We start from the raw sequence: 6,520 nt of genomic DNA, 5'->3' as shown, positions 1-6,520 counted from the left end.
ATTCCTTCTTTGGTTTTACCCTGAATTGTTTTGATCACATGCCATAGGTATGTGATGATTCTTTGTTAAATGCCAGTTCTGTAGAAACTTCAACAGAGTGGCACTTAGAAAAAAAGGAAACCTGAAATATAGATAGTATTTAATAAGCAAAAACTTCACTTTACTCATCACTGCTTTATCTTTAGAGCTCAATTTGGTCAAAATATAAAATATTAATTTACCAATAATGTATGTGATTAAAAACAAATCAACCAACAGTATTTATTATCAAGATTTGCCTATTTCCATAAACAAACAAAAAGGACAAACAGTTAAGAAATATGTGTTCATTTGCCTTATCTCTAAAGCTCCCATTTGGGTATCTATTTATAGTTTTGTGAAATTTGTGTTACATAGATAGCACACTCTTTCTTTTTATACTTTATTTGCAACTTGTATATGAATAGTGCCAATAAAAATAAAATGTGTATGTAGTTTGGAATGTATTAGTTTAGAAATTAAATTCCTTTAATACAAAGTTTATTTGGGTTAATTTAACACCAAATACAAAATTTGGCATGTTTTGATTTGCACATGGGAAACGTTTTACAAAGAAAACATTTCCTTTCATGATTTTTCTTTGCTTTAACATCTTTTCCGATAAATGAATTTCAGTAGGGTGAATACAGAAAGGACTTGACTAAATTTGGACTCAAATTCTATTTCTGAGACCTCCACTTAAAAAAAAAAAAGGCATCACTAAAAATGAATAAAACAGCCTTGGTTTAGATTGCTTGGAAACCCTCCCCTCGGCTGCAATTACTGGGTAAAATAGACATTAAGCTCAGAGGAGTTCTTCACTAAGTCTCTTTTGCCTCTTGCCTCTGTGAGGGACTGTTTTTCTGATGCCATTATTGGCAGATCAACGCATTGCACCTGCTGATCCACCTGCCTCTCACTGGCGTGCAGTATTTAAAACATTACACAATTAAAGTAAATGAGTTTAAAGGGCTGGATTTGCACTACACCCCCTGGGAAGCTGTTGTTCATCCTTAAAAGTGTCTGATGATGGTTTAGGAAGCGCTACTGCTGGCCTGGCCCTGGGGTGCTGAATTGTTCCCCTTAGAAAAACTCTGTGGTGAATCCCCTCATGAGGATGCTAAATGATGAAGAAGCATAGAGACATTTTGTACCCCAGGAATCCAGTCTTTAAAGACTGAGACTAGGCAGCAAAAGAAAGATTGCAAACTAACTAGACCCATCTAGCTGCTTTTGATAAAATATAACTCTTTATCTCTACCTATTTTTATTTGTATTTATGAATGGAGTTTTAATTATTCCCTGCAAGTCTGTTTACAAAATGTTAAGCAAAGACATCTCAAAATGGAAAAGTTACTGCTTATTAGGACACCCTTTAATGTCTCATCATTTCCATGGCAGTCATTAATTATTCTCTGGTACCTATTTTTCTACGAGGCATAATGTAAAGTTAAAATGAGGTGGTTGGTTTATTTCAATACATTTTGTTCTTTTTTCACAAGAAGTTTGAACAGATCTAGAGGCATTGGTTCAGACCACAAAGCCATCCTTTTAAAACAAGTTAATTTATTCACTGAAAATGCCTTTCAATGCCAGGCACTGGCATATGGGATATACAGAAGACCTCAAAAGGTTTGAGATCTTAAGGAATTTACTCTGACGTTAATGACTAATAGTCACAGATAATTGATTCTTTCAGTCTACATGCATATCATGGATTTCTGTTTCTCCAGAGGCACCGGCCACTAGTTATAGGGAAGCACATAAAAAGATGCATACGGGACTTCCTGTTTCCAGTCTTGCCCATAAGGAGCTTGGAAATCATCACTTTAATTCTCACACACACACACACACACACACACACACACACACACAAAATAAGCTAAACTGAAAATCAACAACTCCTCGTAGATCCACCAGAAAATTAAGGTCACAAGGCAAACCACTGCCTCCCCAAATTGGAGAGACAGATAAGTAGATACAGATACTCACAACTTAGCAGAGCAGAAATCTCCATAGGAACCTGCACTGCGCTAGACATACTGTGGTTGACAGGTAGCTAGAGTTTCAGCTTGGCTATGTCTGAAAGTTAAAAATCCAGGAAGTGGACAACAGTCTTAGGAAGGTCTTCCAGTGTTGGGAGTTTCACCTTCAGGAGCGCTACAGAAATATCCCCTTTTACTTCTAGCAGGGAAGAGAAAAGTAGCTATTTTGAAATTATCCCTGAACATTCCATTCCATTCTTCTTAACAAGGACTGCCCTAAAGATAACATTTTTTTTTTTTTTTTTTACCAGAGCTGAACCAATGTTGGGAAAGGAAAAAACCAACCCCAGCCACTGCCTGCTTCCAAGTGGAGGAAAGAAAATACCTAATTCCAATCACCTCTATTCTTCCTGTCTCACCTAAGTGTGTCAGGAGCGAGGAGTCAAATTGAGAAGCATGTGTGAAGGTTACAGGCCAGGAGTACAGGCTCAGTAAATGAATGAGACCTTCATAGAATATAGGATTATTCTCCTCCCACACTTCACCACTACATTAGTATAATAACAGGGGAATACAACCAAAATAACTGCACTTCTCTGATTTTATATTTAAGAACACTCTAGGGAAACCCACATCTAAGAGGGGAGACAAAAACAAGGACATCAGAAGAAATGTTAGCCTCTGTGCCTATAGCTCCCATAAATAGTCAACATAAGGAGTAAACGTAGTCTAACCCCTAGCCGGATAAACATAAAACCTCACAGTAAAGGCACCAGGTTCAGATTGGTTCACTGGTAAATTTTACCAAACATTACAGCAAGATTTTACCTAATATGTATTATATTTTCCAGAAATTTGAGGCAAAGGAAATATATAAAATTAATTCTATATAGTCAGAATTACCTTATTACCAAAACCAGATGAAGATGTTATAAGAAAACTACAGACTATGATCTCATGAACACAGATGCAAAAATCCTCAACAAAATCTTGTAAATTGCATCCAACATATAAAGAAAGAATTTTATACCAAACCAAGTGGTATTTATTTCATGTAGGCCAGGCTGGTTCAAAATTCAAAATCAATTCATGTAATCCATCACATCAACAGACTCAAGAAGAAAAATCATATGATGATATCAATAGATGCAAAAAAAAAGAATTAAAAAAGTCCAACATCTATTATAATAAAAACTCAGTAAACTAAGAATAGAGGAGGACTTCTCAGTTTAATAAATGAAATCTACAGTAAACCTGAGCAAATATCAAACTTCATGGTGAGAAACGATATTTTTGTGCTAAGGTCAGAAATAATGGAAATATATACTTCCCGTCACTCCCTTTTAGCATTGTACTAGACACCTGGGAAAATACAGCAAGACAATAAATTAAAAGGAAGGAATAAATAAAACAGTTTTATTTACAGATGATAGATTGTATAGAAATTCCAAGGATTCAACAACAACAAAAAACACCTACTTGAAATAAAAGAAATTATAGCAAGGTTGAAGGATATAAGTTTAACATACAAAATCAATTACTTTCTTCTATACTAGCAATGAACTTTTGGAATTTGATATTAAAAACACAACAGCATTTATATTAGCACAAAAATTAAGTGCTTAAGTATACACCTAAAATATGCACAAAATCTACATGAGAAGACTTACCAAAAAAGTCTGATGACAAAGAAAACATGGAATATCTAAAGAAATAAACAATGTTCCATGTATGTCACTTCTCCCCAACTTGTCTAAAGCTTCAATGCAATCTCAATCCAAAGCACAGCAAGTTTGTTTGATATTGACAAACTGATTCTAAAATTTTACGTAAAGGCAAAAAACCCAGAAAAAAAAAAGAATATTGAATGAGAAGAACATAGTGAAACACTAACACTACTCAAGTTCCTAGTTTAAACTACATTATTCAAGATAGTGTGGAATTGGTCAAAAAGAGACAGGTTAATAGAAAATAAAACAAGCCCAGAAATAAATCAATACAAATATAATCAACTGATCTTTGGCAAAAAAAAAAAAAAAAAAAAAAAGCAAAGGCAATTCAATAGAGAAAGGATTGCCTTTTCATCAGACTATCTGAACAACTGAACATCCACATGCAAAACAATAAATCTAGACACAGATTTTATACCTTAACAAACATTAACTCAAAATAGGGCCTAGATATAAACGTAAAGTGCAAAACCATAAAATTCCTAGTGGATAGCAGGAGAAAATATGTGGCCTTGAATATGGTCATTGACTTGTTAAATATAACATCTACAGCATGATCCATGAAAAAAAAAGTTACACTTAATTAAAAATAAAAAGTTCAGAAACCTCGCCCAGAGTCAGACGTGTAAACCAGCCAGAGCGGTGGCAGCGCAGGACCACCATGGCGCCTGGAGCAGTGACCAGGAGGGAGCGCAACGTGTGGGGCGACGCTGGCTATGGGGACCCACTGACAGCGACAGCGGAGAGGTACTAGCTTTTGACAGGTTTGCACCATGCGTGAGTATAAGCTAGTCGCTCTTGGCTCAGGAGGCGGTGGAAAATCTGCTCTGACTGTACAGTTTGTTCAAGGAATTTTTGTTGAAAAATATGATCCTACGATAGAAGATTCTTATAGAAAGCAAGTTGAAGTAGAGCACAACAGTGTATGCTTGAAATCTTGGATACTGCAGGAACAGAACAATTTACAGCAATGAGGGATTTGTACATGAAAAATGGACAAGGCTTTGCATTAGTTTATTCCATCATAGCACAACCTACATTTAATGATTTACAAGATCTGAGTGAACAGATTCTTTGAGTTAAAGACACTGATAATGTTCCAATGATTCTGGTTGGTAGTAAGTGTGACTTGGAAGATGAAAGAGTTGTAGGAAAAGAAACAAGATCAAAATCTAGCAAGACAATGGAACAACTGTGCATTCTTAGAATCCCCTGCAAAAATCAAAAATAAATGTTAATGAGATCTTTTATGACCTAGTGCGGCAAAGTAACAGGAAAACTCCAGTGCCTGGGAAGGCCCGCAAAAAGTTATCATGTCAGCTACTTTAATATGCTAAATGCATTGTAGCTCTGAGCCAGGTCTGAAGAACTGTTGCCCAATTCAACAGTGCCAGCATTCCAACTTGTTAAACTTACCAACATCTTAAATGGACTTTCTGTGGTGGTACCCTTTAAGAGGCAGATGAAAGCTACTACATCAGTTTGCACATTCTAATCACTTTCCAGTATCACAAGAGAGATTTTATTTATATTAACTAGTGGCCCGGTGCATGAAACTCATGCACGGGCGGGGGGAGGGAATGTCTCTCAGCCTGGCCTGCACCCTCTCCAATCTGGGACCTCTCACAATCCGGGAATGCTGTCTCCTAACCACTCACCTGCCTGCCTGCCTGATTGTGCCTAACCACTCTGTCTGCTGGCCTGATCTCCCCTAACTGCTCCCCCTTTCAGCCTCATCACCCCAAATGCGCCCCCTGCTGGCCTGATCACCCCCAAACTACCCCTGGCCTTATCGCCCCCAACTTCCCCCCCTGCTGGCCTGCTTGCCCCCAACTGTCCACTCTGCTGGCCTGCTTGCACCCAACTGCCCACCCACCAGCCTGATCACCCCCAACTGCCCCCCTGCCAGCCTGATCACCCCTAACCCTAACCGCCTCTGCCTCAGCCCCACCACCATGGCTTTGTCCAGAAGGATGTCCAGAAGATCTCCCTATCTAATTAGCATATTACCCTTTTATTAGTATAGATAGCTCTAGTGTATGCATCTGGTAAAACCAGAGGCTACAATCCAGTATTACTGCTAAGAGACATTTTCATCCACCAATGTTGTACGTGTATGAAAATGGTGTACTGTATACTATAACACGCCCCATACTTTGTTTTGGAGAGTACAATAATGTAAATCCTAAAAGCACCACTATTTTAGCATATTAAAAGAAAGTCCAAAGAGCTCCTATATAGACTACTCCAGATAACTTCACTTTTTTGATACTTGTAGCTTATTATAATTTTTTAAAAGAAAATCAAGGTTATTACCAGTGTATTGTACAAATAAGCTCTTTGATTAACACAGCTATATAGGTTTTTTTAATTTTTAAAAAACCTGTGGAGACAGTGATCTTGTCTTTAAAAATACAATAGTCCTTTCAATATAATGTCTTAGATTAAAAATGTTGCTTTTAATATCTGTTGGAAAGGAAATGTCCAGATTTTTCAAATCTCTTATATGTTTCCTTTTTTGTTTACATAGGGAACAATGTTTATAGTTGTGTGTATAGTGGGGGGTCTACAAGCAGTGTATAGTTTCAAACAATTTTTAATGATTTAACAATTTTTGTAAATCATTTTCAGGCTTCTGCAGCTATAGATTCTCACTGTGAATCCCTTGCTTGCTCATGCATAAGTGTATTTGCAATACCAAATATGCAGGTTTAGTATTTTTGCCTGTTGGTGATTGTTTCACATGTGTAATGTTTTGGTTGAGATGTTAAATGGTGGACTAGTACT

The 6,520-nt window shown here is 36.9% G+C and overlaps 1 pseudogene across 1 annotated transcript; it reads left to right on the top strand.

Annotated features, from left to right (window-relative positions):
- The first annotated feature begins 4,506 nt into the window (after positions 1 to 4,506).
- On the top strand, positions 4,507 to 5,062 carry LOC308245718 (ras-related protein Rap-1b-like; annotated as a pseudogene). Its single transcript has one exon. The product of its transcript is annotated as a ras-related protein Rap-1b-like (transcript).
- The last annotated feature ends 1,458 nt before the right edge of the window (positions 5,063 to 6,520 follow it).

Source organism: Plecotus auritus (assembly GCF_963455305.1).
Source record: "Plecotus auritus genome assembly, chromosome: 1".
NCBI lineage: Eukaryota > Metazoa > Chordata > Mammalia > Chiroptera > Vespertilionidae > Plecotus > Plecotus auritus.
Note: the sequence above shows the minus strand (reverse complement) of the source record. Positions and strands in the feature narration are given on the sequence as shown.